Here is a 14582-nt window from a genome sequence, read left to right on the forward strand (position 1 = left end):
ACCCAGCACTCCCAAGCAACCAAGTCCTGCTGAATCTTCAGAGCAGAGGTATCATCTCTGGAAGATTGCCCACCCTACCCTCCCCACACCATCCCACCCCATGGTCAACAACTTACTTATAGATAGTGCACATCAGCTGGTTTCCTTAACACACCAATCAAATCACTAAACCTCTCCTCACCTGAATTTATTTAACACACTGCATCCTTACATTGGTTTAATCACTCATTGATATTTGTGTGTTTGTATATATGATCTACATATCTATATAATACACATTTTTTTCTAATGTTCTCCCTTCTATTTTTCACTTTAACACTAACTTCTCTCATCACTAAAATATCCCTATCCTTTCACTCACCTGTCCCTAGCAACACCATAATTATTACTTCCACCTTACTCCCCTCCCCTCTCTATTCATCCCATGCACTCTACACATACCTTTCCAGCCTATCTCCACCAACTCCTCCCAAATCCTCTACATACATACCCTCCTACAAAACTTTCAAATCCTACTCCCACCTTCACTTCCTTTCTATCCTTCTGCTCCTAGCTGCTGGTGATGTCTCTCCTAACCCCGGCCCCCTCGCAACAAACTCAGCACATACTAACCCAAGGATCCACACTAATCTCATACCCATCTCATGTTCCTCTAAATCCTCCTTCAATACTGCCCTCTGGAACGCACGCTCTGTTTGCAATATAACTAAATCCACTGCTGTCCATGACTTCTTCATCTCTCGTTCTATAGATTTACTAGCCATAACAGAAACCTGGCTCTCCCCCTCTGACACTGCCACCCCTGCATCTTTGTCCTTCGGTGGTCTCCAACTTACCCACAACCCAAGAAACTCTGAATGTAAAGGTGGTGGTGTTGGGTTTCTCCTCTCCCCTCACTGCTCTTTTTTTTTTTTTTAAATTCTTTATTTTTCTTGTGCATATGATAATCACAGGCGTGCAGAGCCACAACAGCTTCTGCTCGTGTTTACAAAACATTTCAAGATTGTGGCATTGTAATCGGCACATTTTTAGATAGTTATGCACTAACAGGTTAAGAAACATTGCCTTATGTGGTATAACATATTAAACAGATTAAGCATAGTAGAATGCATTGCATAGATTATTGGAAGTGTTTCAACTTTATCATGTAAAATAGTTTTATAAATTGCTAAATCGCGCTTATCTTGTGTGTGGGGGGTCTACTAGGTACGTCTTGTATTGCCCTATAGGAAGTTACTTTTCATCTAGAAACAGGGTGTGGTATGGTCTTAGTCGGTCTTGTGCTGTGGGTAACATGTTAGAGTAGTGCGACCGGTCTTTTCGAATATTACATCGAATGTAAAATTAATGTAAGAATGAAAGCGTAATGTCCATTAAGATTGAGATTAAGTGTAAGTGTGGTCCAGTTTTGTCTGTGTTCCTTGTGTGGCCGCAATGGGCTGAGGGCTGAGCAAAAAGATTCGCAAGGCGGGCACCAGGACCCTGGGGTAACTCCTCTATCAGGTGGCAAACCAGGTGAGAGTGATGGGTGGGCCATTAAAATTTGTTTACTCGTCCCCTAGCAGCAGGTGTGAGTGTGCTCTGCAGTGGGGTTTGTTCCTGCCTGGGGTTATTACTTTTTATTGTGCGCCGGGTAACTGTACGCCTGTTCAGCCCTAATAGCTGTGCCAGCTGAGTATCTGTCACATAACTTATCAGTCCGGCACCACATATCAGTAGGCGGAACAATTGCAAGTTTGCAGTAAAAGGATGAGTTGACAGTGTGGGTAACCTTTAACCTGTCCAGTCACATTAGGGGTTGCAAGTAGCGTAATTATTATGGACAAGGTAGGTAGGTCGAGGTAGGCATGGCGTGTGAGGAGGCGGCACATTTTTAGTTTTAAAATGTAATAAAGTATGAGTAACTAAGTGATAAAGTTTTGACAGTGGAGAGGTACAGCGTTGTGTGAGGTGTGGGCTCTTCCGACTGTCTATAGTATGTATGTCAGTGGTGCATGCTCTTGAGAGGGTCGCTATTGTCGTAAGGAGGCAGGTGTATACCCGCGTTAATGTGGTTGGGCTTAGGTCTTGTGTAGGTGATGCACTTCACATTCCTGTCCTTGTTGTCGTTTAATCTGTCAGGGCATTGTGCAGCCAATGGGAGAGCTATTGGAATAGTTGGAATAAGTGCTATCAACCGAGTAAGGAGGCTGCTTCATTGTATACGTTGAGCAATTTCGAGGCTGTCTCCACTGTCTGCAACTAAAATATATACATATTCTACTAATTACACAACATATTGGTTAAAGTATGATAATATGAAAATATGCATCTGTCTGCCTACGGAACTTTGGCATATGGCGTTACATAAACGGCATTCAAACATGTCAAATCTTACGATGTCTAATGTCTTGTGACGTATCGCTATTAATGCGGTTGCTAAACACGAAAGTAATAAAGAGAAAAAAAAAAAAAAAAAAAGAAAAATCACAGACAAAAAGGCGCCTTAATATGCTAACAACAGTGTTATAGTGCGATATTGAAAATCTGCTTAGTAAAGGGAAATTCACTTGTTCGAAAAATATGTAAAGTGCAATTCTGGGCGAAAATTCTTGCAAGTGATGCACATTTGGTTGCTTTGGCGCCTTCTCCAGTTTTAGGACCAGCTCCCAGAGTGTGTCTTCACACATAACCTCCACAGTTTCTAACGTCTACAAATAACATTACAGAGTCCGACTGTGGGATATAGCTTTGTGTTACAGTTAAACTATTAATGTCACCATACAAGGCATTTCTATACCTCAAAAAATGAACTCCTCATTGCAATAAACCTCACTGCTCTTTTAAACCTCTTCCCACCCCCCCTTCTCTCTCTTTCCCATCATTTGAAATACACTCAATTCGCCTTTTCAAACCCTTCTCTGCTAACATTGCTGTTATTTACCGTCCCCCTGGTTCCCCTCTTCTCTTCCTTGACCACTTTGCTGCCTGGCTACCCTATTTCCTCTCTTCTAACATTCCATCCCTAATTCTCGGGGACTTCAATATTCCTATAAACCCACCTTTGACCTCTGCAGCCACTAAACTACTTTCAATGACTTCCTCCCTCGGGCTATCGCAGTGGGCAAATTCTCCCACCCATGTAGCTGGCAATACCCTTGACCTAATCTTCACTTATGCATGTACAGTATCTAATATCTGCAACACTCCATATCCACTCTCTGATCACCACCTCTTATAATTTGCTCTCACATACCCCCTCACCCAAAAACCTCAGCCTAACCCCCCTCAACTCAGGAGGGACCTTAATTCTCTTGATCTCCAACAGTTGTCAGCTGACATTGATTCACAACTGCTGTCCATCCCTTCCCTCTCCTGTCCTTCACAGGCCATCTCCATATATAACTCTACTCTTACATCTGCCTTGAACACTGCAGCGCCACTCCAAACAAGCACCTCGAGGAGGACCCGCCCCCAACCATGGCATACTAAATCAACGCGCTACCTGCAAAGATGCTCCCGTTGTGCTGAACGCTCCTGGAGGAAGTCTTGTACACAATCAGACTTTCTCCATTATAGATTCATATTGTGTTCATACAGTGCAGCCCTTGCCCTTGCCAAACAGTCCTATTTTTCCACTCTCATTAGTTCATGTTCCCGCAACCCCAGGCGTCTCTTTCACACCTTTAATTCTCTTCTTCGCCCTGCTGTGGCCACCCCCAAAACTAACCTTACTGCTGATAACTTTGCATGTTACTTCACTGACAAGATTGAACAGCTAAGGAAATAATTCTCCCCTCCTTGCCTTTCTGTTTCTCAATCACACATAGATCATGCCTTTCCTACCCTTCAGACATTCTCCCCAGCTACTGACCAAGAGGTGGCTGCTCTTCTTTGCTCCTCTCGCCCCACCACTTGCCCGCTCGATCCTGTCCCATCTCACCTTATTAGATCTCTCTCCACTTGTCTTGTGCCTTCTCTAACACACATCTTCAACTGCTCGCTCTCTTCTGGCATCGTCCCTGCTGACCTTAAACATGCCACTGTAGTACCTATACTAAAAAAAACATCCCTCGACCCATCCACCCCCTCTAACTACCGTCCCATATCCCTGCTCCCTTTTTCCTCAAAGCTTCTGGAAAGACTTGTCTTTACCCGTGTGTCTCATTTCCTCAATTCCAACTCTCTCCTTGACCCCCTTCAATCTGGCTTCCGCCCTCTCCACTCTACAGAGACTGCCCTTATCAAAGTTACGAACGACCTAATCGCAGCTAAATCCAAAGGCCACTACTCCATACTAATTCTTCTTGACCTCTCAGCGGCCTTTGACACCGTTGATCATGCTCTCCTTCTTCAAACTCTTCAATCGCTTGGTCTCTGTGACTCTGTCCTCTCATGGTTTTCCTCTTATCTCTCCCAACGCTCATTCAGTGTCTCCTTTTCTAATGATACCTCCTCCCCTTGCCCTGTCTCAGTTGGCGTTCCCCAAGGCTCCGTCCTTGGTCCCCTTCTATTTTCTCTTTATACTGCCTCTCTTGGCAAACTTATTACCTCTTTTGGATTTCACTACCACCTTTACGCTGATGACACCCAGCTATATCTCTCCTCCCCGGACCTCTCCCCTGCCGTCCTGCAACGTGTCACTGCTTGCCTTTCTTCCATCTCTGACTGGATGTCCTCCCGCTTTCTGAAACTCAATCTCTCAAAAACTGAGCTCCTTGTCTTTCCTCCTCCTAATACTGATCCTCATCTTTCGCTCTCCCTCCAAGTTTGTGGTACCAACATTAGTCCATCCTTGCAAGCGCGCTGTCTTGGCGTCATACTTGACTCTGGTCTCACCTTTGAGCCTCACATCCAGCATGTTGCCAAATCCTGTAGATTCCATCTTAAAAACATAGCCCGCATCCGCCCCTTTCTTGCACCAGATACTACCAAGGAGCTTGTCCATGCTCTAGTAATTTCCCGCATGGATTATTGTAACCCTCTCCTGATTGGTCTTCCCCATAGCCGTACTGCACCCTTACAGTCCGTAATGAATGCTGCTGCTAGATTGATTTTCCTCTCTAGTCGTTTCTCTCACACCTCACCCCTCTGCCAGTCCTTACATTGGCTTCCTGTATGCTATAGGAGTCAATTCAAGGTACTAACTCACACCTATAAAGCACTGAACAACTCTAGCCCCTCTTATATCTCCTCACAGATCCATAGGTATGTCCCTTCTCGGTCTCTCCGTTCTGCCCGTGACCACCTCCTGTCCGTTGTCCGCACTCGTACGGCCAACTCGCGCTTGCAGGACTTCTCGCGGGCGGCTCCCTTCCTATGGAATAGCCTGCCTACCGCCATCAGACTCTCCCCTAGTCTTGCATCTTTTAAGAAGTGCCTTAAAACCCATCTCTTTAGGAAAGCTTATGGCCTCCAAGACTAACCCTTACCTCACATACCTGTCTCTTGCCCTCTCCTAAAGGGCAGCCCACCTTATTTGAGTGTAAATTCCTGTCCTAATGTGTTTTACACCCCACCTCCTATAGAATGTAAGCTTGTTTGAGCAGGGTCCTCTTCAACCTATTGTTCCTGTAAGTTTATTTTTAATTGTCCTATTTATAGTTAAATCCCCCTCTCATAATATTGTAAAGCGCTACGGAATCTGTTGGCGCTATATAAATGGCAATAATAAATAAATAAATAATGAGCTCTTATTATCAGGAGCTAAATTATAAGCTGATATCCCTATGGTATAGGACACCGGTGTTGCTCCACCGCATCTTCCCTTCTACTCCTCCAACGTGCTGGAGATGTCAGGAGGAGCTAGGTACAGTGATACATATCTGGTGGGAGTGCAGGCTCATCACCCCCTACTGGGATATGATTAGAGAGGCGGTTCGGCTCATCCTGAGAGATATACCAACGTGGGATGCAGAACTGGCTTTATTGCACATCTCCGCTCTACCCGTACCAGTGTACAAGAAATCGATACTGCGGCACCTGCTTAACGCTGCAAAAGCTAACATTCCGGCACACTGGAAAACGGACATAGTACCGACTAGATGTGAGTGGATAAAAAGAGTGGAAGATATTCAGGGGGCAGAAGAGGCCCATGCTACCATCACGGGCCGAATAACCAGACACACTGAAATGTGGGCGCCATGGTTCTTCTATATTGCCGGCTGCCGACAGAACGGGGACGATCAGGGGCGCGCAGCACAGCTTCCAATGCCCCCCCCTCTCTAACCTCTTTCCTTACCCTCTTCTCTCTGATCTCTGGGCCACGAGGGATCTGGGCCCGGGGCTGGCTAGACCATACACAGGACGGATAGTTGACATCTCACGGCACATGACTGACCTGACTACCGACTAACGACTTTCCTGTGGTCAGACTTGATGGCAGACGGTAAGCCATGATCTCCGGGGATGCCCTCGGGGACCCTGGAGACCTAGGTTGCGCTGGACACTTATCAAATCTGGACAACCACCGCTCTAGCTCACCGTCTCATTACCCCGGGGTGGCGCCCGTACAAATTTATGCATTGAGAATTAGTAACCTTTGACATGGGCGATCAAATGACCCCTCTTTGAATGGTTTAGTGGTTTGCTGGGTGTACTAGCCGGTGGATATGTCTCGAGCTCCGCTGTGGAACACTGTCTTGAGGGATAATTTCCCACCAGCGCAGAGTCTTAGACCCTGAATATTGGCTTTTATCTGGGAATACACTAGGTAGAGGGGTTATGTAATGGAAGTGATGAGGAAGTACTCTGTATTGTCTTTCACAGACCCAGAATTCTAACCTCTACGTTGCTGACGGTTAACCCAATTTTTATAACTCTGCTTTCATGGGATGGGTCATGCCAATTGTTTCTGCCCAACCTAAAGCAACATCACACCTAGAATAGTCAGTTGTGCACCCACGCAAATATCTCTGGAATATTCTGAGGTGATACTCATTTACATGTCTGAGCCTGACAGATGGGGAACTGCTATTGACCCACAAGCTGAAGCTCGGATCTCCTGATCTGATATTGGTTAATCGTATTGCTCCTGTCTACATTGCAACTTACTAGATACTAACCTTTGTATACATGTCTTGCTTATGTCTTGAAAACATTACTCTGTTATCTGGCCTGCGAGCCAGCTCTATGCTATTTACTATGCCTTAATAAACAGATTTACAAAAAAATAAAATAATATTTGAGAATAAAAATACACAAAAATGCATAAAAGATGCAGCATACATAATAAAAAAACAACAAAGGTTAGAAATAGGCAGCAAGTTACATAAAAATGGCACATGGGAAAAAATTATATATTAGAAGACATAAATTTAACAGATCAAAGTCTGCATTCAGGCCATGTGGAGCTAAAGTCTGTAAATTAAAAACCCACTCTATTTCACATTTTCCAAGAATATTTTTTATATTTCCCCCTTTCCAGGAGGTAATAATTTTTTTTTTATACCGATACATTTCAAGTTTCTGGGATCTTTGTTGTGTGTAATAAAATGTTTGGATACCGAGCGATTTGAGTTTCCATTTATAATGTTAATCTTGTCTTGAGGCTCCATATGGTCATTCCAACATATTGAAGGCCACAAGGGCACTTCAACAAGTAGATTACATTTTGCGTGTTACAACTGATAAAATCTTTAATTCTATAAGTTTTATTTGATGTATTAGACTTAAATTGGGTGATTTTTTATTTTATGGGTGGGTCAATGCTTTTACATAATTTGGCCATAGAATAAAAGGAAGATAATTGTTGTTTGTGGTCCTTTCTCTAGTAAAATTTGAGTTTAAAATTGATTTAAAATGTGGGTGTCCTCTAAAGACAATATTTGGTCTTAAAGGTACAATGTCTTTAGGAATGTCATCGTGGTTTTGTAAGTGCCAGTGTTTTCTCACTGTTTTCTTTATGTGATTGCTTTTATTATTAAAACCAAAACTGATCTGAAGAGTGGAATGGTTTTTATTTAGATTTTCTTTATAAGCTACAAGATCAGTTCTTTCCTTTTTCTTGATTATATCTATTAAATGGTTGAGGTTAGTTGATGAATATTTTTTTTAAATGAATTTGTTCTTTAAAAAATCAGCTTGTTTATTAAAATCCTTAATTTGGGAACAATTTCTACTTAATCGTAGTAATTGACTTTTTGGTGCACTTTGCAGCCATGGCTTGTAGTGGCAGCTGAACTGGTCTATAGCTGTGTTAGTGAAATCCTTCTTGAAGAAAGTTTTAGTGTTTAATTTCCCATCTTTTATAAATATTTTTAAATCTAAAAGTTAATAGTTTTTCTGCTGTGTTCACGCGTTAAAATAATACCTCTATCGTTAATGTTAAGATAATTTATGAAAGAACTGAGTCTTCTGAACCTTCCCATATAAAAAAAGATCATAATGTACCTAAAATAGGTGACCAGGTTTGCCTGCATGCATGGGAGCATGGGTGCATGCTTAGCAGGCAGACCTGGTCACTTATTTTAGGTACATTGATGATCTTTTTTTATATAGGAAGGATCAGAAGACTCACTTAGTTCTTTCATAAACTACTCCAAAGAATTCCAGGTGGGGATCCTACCACCGATGTTGTTGTCATAGAGCATATTTAAAGAAGGAGTTCTACTCCAAAATAGAAAGTCCTGTGTCGCTACAATCATGGGGAGGGTCAGGAACTGCATCCTATTAGTTTAGTCCATATTCATATCCTGAGTTCCCTGTATCTAGAGGCCTTTCCTGTGTTCCCTATATCAGAGGTCTTACATGAGTTTGCTGTATCAAGAGTACTTTCCCGAGTTCCCTTTATCAAGAGGCCTTCCTGTGTTCCTGCATTCCCTGTATCTGATCTCCAGAGACCCTGATACACACTGACACAGAGCAGAATAGGGACTGTTCCCCCTACATAGGGTCACTTGGCAGATATGGATTGACACCTATCCTAATGATCCCTGATACACACTGACACAGTGCAGAATAGGGACTGTTCCCCCTACATAGGGTCACTTGGCAGATATGGATTGACACCTATCCTAATGATCCCTGATACACACTGACACAGAGCAGAATAGGGACTGTTCCCCCAATATAGGGTCACTTGGCAAATATGGATTGACACCTGTCCTCAGGGACCCTGATACACACTGGGGGGGGCAACTGTCCTCCCCTGCCCTCACCCCTGCGCGGTGGGTGGGGGCCATAAAAATAATGATGGGGGGACCTACTGTCCTCCCCCCCGGCCCCCACCCCTGCGTGGTGGGGGCCATAAATCACAATGGGTGGGACCTATTGTCCTCCCCCCACCCCCACCCCTGTGTGGTGGGTGGGGGCCATAAAAATAATGAGGGGGTGTGGTAACATTCTGTCATCAAACTAATATGGTGACCAGGGGTCATGTGACCAAGTTCCTGTAGATCTTTCTTACAGGGGGATAAGCTTTACCATTTGATATGGTAATTGGGTAATTCAATACCTTTACAAGTAAGGAAAGAGATAACCACTTCCCCCTATCCTCATCTCTCTCTGTTCCTTCTTGGCTGTTCTGCAGAGCAGATGTGCAGACGCCATGTGCTAGCATGGTGAACCATGTTACACTCTGTTGCTTCCTTTTCTTCCTTGGTGGATGTGATGTTGGACTTGCAGCAGTGAGCCATTACTAGATGTGAAGGCCTAACCGTGGGTGAGATCAAACGTGTAGGGAAGGGGATTACTATATAGATAGATAGATAGATTTAAAAAGGGTTGTTGCTCCGTGGGTCTGGGCTGTGTGTTTGTGATACATTTATGTGTTGTTGCCTTCTAAATAAATACCTTTTAATGTAGACGAACCTTGTGTAATATATATATTAATTTGGTGATACACCACAGGGGGGACCTACTGTCCTCCCGCCTGGCCCCCACCCCTACGCGGTGGGTGGGGGCCATAAATCACAATGGGGGGACCTACTGTCCTCCCTCCGGCCCCACCCCTGCACGGTGGTTTAAATCATAAAAAGACAAATGTATTTAAACCAACATATCTTAAAAGATATGTTGGTTTAAATACATTTGTCTTTTTATGATTCTCTAAATAATATGCTGCTATTATATATACTTCTCATTTAACTATATTTTTATTATGTTCTTTAATAGTGTTTTTTTTTAAAACACAGTTTTATGATTAGTTTAATCATTATGTATAACTTTTATCCTTTATTATATACATGTTTTGTTGCTATCTCATATGGTGTTAAACATTTATGCCCACTTATTCTATATATGTTTCAAACAGGCATTCATAGCCTATCTTTTATATTATGGCCGTTCCCCCTATTGACTACATTTCCCTAGCGCCTATGCGCCGATCACGTGACCCGTGTATCACACTTTCCTGTGTGCCGCGGGTCACGTGACACAAGATATACCCGCCCCCAAAAGTTTTGTGATTTGTGCATACTATGCTTAACTCTGATTGGCTAATGATCATTGATGCTATTTTTGGCGCCATTTTTTAAAGTACCAGTGCCCCTATATATATTTTATCCTTGCCAGGTTTTAATGTTATTCCATTTTGATAAAACCCCAGTGGTAAAACGCGTTAATGGTTTAAATTGTGTATTTTAATAATAAATTAAGTTTGGCTATATTATTGTGCCACTCATATATTTTTATTTTATTATTTTTTACACATTTTTATTATATTCTTTCCTGGCATTTTATATATCCTGAGGTGGGGATTATACCGCCCACGCTTTATTCAAAGTGCAGTGAGTCCTGCACTCCTTTTGTGAGTATATCTCATTTGTATTTAATTATATTTCATCATACTATCAGAGAGCACTATTTGTTGTTCCTATTTTCCCTTCTTCCTGAGAATTGGACACCATCACACTCCAGAGAACAAGCATTCGGAATATCCTACAAGCAGGGATCATTCTGCTGAATACCTGTTACCCCTGAGCTGGTCATAGCTCATGTAAATGTGAGTGTAATATATCTTATTATTCTAAAACTACTTATTTTATACACTCTGCACAATTGGTCCTCTCTCTTGTGTTTTCCATATCACGAGACGATTTGAAGTATCACAGACAGAGAAAATACCCTACCAGTGGAACCTGCGGAACAGATATTCTATCCTCTGATATATATTGGGACTAATTTTATTTATTTATTTTGTTTTAAAATTTTGGCGCAGCCTTTTTTTCTTTTGTTGCACATTCTTATCTAAGAGGGAGTATCTGCAGTAACACAGGGTGTCTGGAGGGAGTATCTGCAGTAACACAGAGTGTCTGGAGGGAGTATCTGCAGTAACACAGAGTGTCTGGAGGGAGTATCTGCAGTAACACAGAGTGTCTGGGGGGAGTATCTGCAGTAATACAGAGTGTCTGGGGGGAGTATCTGCAGTAATACAGAGTGTCTGGGGGGAGTATCTGCTTGTAACATTTATATGCACTGAAAAAAAAAAATAATAAATTGAAAAAATAAAATGAATGCAGCTTCAGAATGAATCTTAAATGGATGCTGTCCAGGAGGTGGGAGGGTCTGGAAGGGAGGGTCTGCTTCTGATTGGCTGGAATGTGTCTACTGACTGTGAGGCACAGGGTCAAAGTTTACTCAATGATGACGAATAGGGGGCGGATCGAACCGCGCATATGTTCGCCCGCCGCCGCGAACACGCTATGTTCGCCAGGAACTATTCGCCGGCGAACCGTCCGGGACATCACTACTCACAAAGAAGAAGCCAAGGAATTATGGCTCAGTCTGGACGCCTGTGGGATAGTTTGAAGGGATCCCACTCCCTTTAGATGTATTAGCTGTATCTGCGTTCTTTGGTGGTCCCAAAATAGAAAAGTGTCCACACCAAAAAATATGGGAAGACAATACTTCCTTTAATGAAAGGAATAGGCAAATAAAATACAAATAAAACTTCAAAGTAAAAAGCAAGTTGCTTCTTATATAAAACCACCCTAGGTGGAGGAACTAAAAATTATAAAGGTAGGAAAATTATGTTTTTAAAAAATGAATGAAGACCATTTGGTATTAGGGTATTGAATTGAATATAAACTTAATTTCTTCTTTCCCTAACTTGTTTATATAATTTCCTCCTCTCCAGTCTTTTTTGACCAGTTTTATTGCACAGAAAAAAAGACCTTTAGGGTCTTGGTTGTGAATGATTTTAAAGTGTTTTTTTCACAGGAATTTTTTGTGTTTTTTATATTTTTTATGACGCTTTTTATAATTTGTAGCTTTTTTTTTCCAGCTTGGGTTTAAAAAAAAAAAAAAAAATCTTTCATAGTAACTTGGGGATATAATGGCTTTTTGGTTGACCTTTTGTGGGGCTGAAGAAAAGAAGATTTAAGAAAAATAATTCTGTAGTAATGATTTTTTCATACAGGTTTTAGAATTGTTCTCCCCCTCACTATTATTAGAGTTATGGGTGTAGGTAGAAATGTTTTATTTAGGGGTTAGCTAGAGACTTGTAGCTAGAGGTTAGCTAGAGGACCTTGAAGGGTTAATCCATGCTTGTAGAAGCAAAACAGTTTAAAATTATATGCTGAAATAGCTTGAAACTTTATGTTGAAACTAACTCACTATCTCTGGTATGTGCTTACAGGACAAACTTGCAATTGTAACATTTCCTATGTGCGTACGGGACAAACTGTATGCAGCAATGTTAGACAACAGCCCACGCAATCGCTTGCTACTTTTGCTGAATAAATATTATGTTGTATTAATAAACCGAAGAACTCGTTTGGAATTGTATTTGTCTGTTCCTTACTTGTTCCCAGAGCGCTCTGATAGGAATAGAGGTTTCCTGGCCGTCAACTAGAAGCAGTCATTCCCCAACAGACCTGTACCCAGCTGGGGAGAGGGGGCAAACAATTGGCCCCAATTCCCAAAAGCGTATCCTGGTGTATACTCAGTTTGGATTACTTGGTCATTACTTTGTTGTTTTTCTTAGTTTGGGGTGACTTGGAAAATGGAAAATGTACCAAAGACCCTTGATCAACTCCTGGGCTCCTATTGCTCTCATAGCTGGTACTTTGTACGTCACTGTCTTATTATTATTATTATTATTGCCATTTATATCGCGCCAACAGATTCCGTAGCACTTTACAATATGAGATGGGAGATTTAACTATAAATAGGACAATTACAAGAAAACTTACAGGAACAATAGGTTGAAGAGGACCCTACTCAAATGAGCTTACGGTCTCAGTGGGGTATAGAACACATCAGGACAGGAAATAGCAATCAAATAAAGTGGGAGTGAAACAGAGCTGGAGGAGAGAGTAGAGTGCTGCCCTTTAGGAGAGAGCAAGAGACAGGTATGTAAGGTAGAGGTTACTCTGGGAGGCCATAAGCTTTCCTAAAGAGATGGGGTTTAAAGCACTTCTTATATGATTAAAGAGTAGGGGAGAGTCTGATGGGGGTAGGCAGGCTATTCCATAGGAAGGGAGCCACCCGTGAGAAGTCCTGCAATCGCGAGTTGGCTGTACAGGTGCGAGCAGCGGACAGGAGGTGGTCACGGGCAGAGCGGAGGGACAGAGAAGGGGCAAACCTATGGATCTATGAAGAGATATAAGAGGGGCTAGAATTGTTCAGTGCTTTATATGCATGGGTTAGCACTTTGAATTGACTCCTATAGGATACAGGAAACCAATGTAAGGACTGATAGAGGGGTGAGGTGTGAGAGGACCGACTAGAGAGGAAAATCAGTCTGGCGGTGGCATTCATTACAGACTGTAGCGGGGCAATACTGCTTTGGGGAAGACCAATCAGGAGAGGGTTACAATAATCCATGCAGGAAATTACTAGAGCATGGACGCGCTCCTTGGTAGCATCTTGCGTAAGAAAGAGGCGGATGCGGGCTATGTTTTTAAGTTGGAATCTACAGGATTTGGCAACATACTGGATGTGAGTCTCAAAGGTGAGGCCAGAGTTAAGTATGCCAAGAAAGAGTTCTTGCAAGGATGGACATGTGGATACCACTAACTTGAAGGGAGAAAGAGAGCGAGAAGGATCAGTATTAGGAGGAGGAAAGACAAGGAGCTCAGTTTCAGAGAGATTGAGTTTCAGAAAGCAGGAGGACATCCAGTCAGAGATGGAAGAAAGGCAAGCAGTGACACATTGCAGGACGGCAGGGGAGAGGTACGGGGAGAAGAGATATATCAGTGTACAGGTGGTAGTGGAATCCAAAAGAGGCAATACGTTTGCCAAGAGAGGCAGTATAAAGAGAAAATAGAAGGGGACCAAGGACAGAGCCTTGGGGGACTCCAACCGAGACAGGACGAGGGGAGGAGGTATCATTAGGAAAGGAGACATTGAATGAGCATTGGGAGAGATAAGAGGAAAACCTCGAGAGGACAGAGTCACAGAGACCAAGGGTTTGAAGAGTTTGAAGAAGGAGAACATGATCAACGGCGTCAAAGGCAGCAGAGAGGTCAAGAAGAATTAGTATGGGAGTAGTGGAGAGGGCAGAAGCCAGACTGAAGAGGGTCAAGTAGAGAGTTGGAATTGAGGAAGCGAGACACACGGGCAAAGACAAGTCTTTCCAGAAGCTTTGAGGAAAAAGGGAGCAGGGATATGGGATGATAGTTAGAGGGGGACGATGGTTCAAGAGATGTTTTTTTCAGGAT

The sequence above is a fragment of the Pelobates fuscus genome, chromosome 3 (genome assembly GCF_036172605.1).
Source record: "Pelobates fuscus isolate aPelFus1 chromosome 3, aPelFus1.pri, whole genome shotgun sequence".
NCBI lineage: Eukaryota > Metazoa > Chordata > Amphibia > Anura > Pelobatidae > Pelobates > Pelobates fuscus.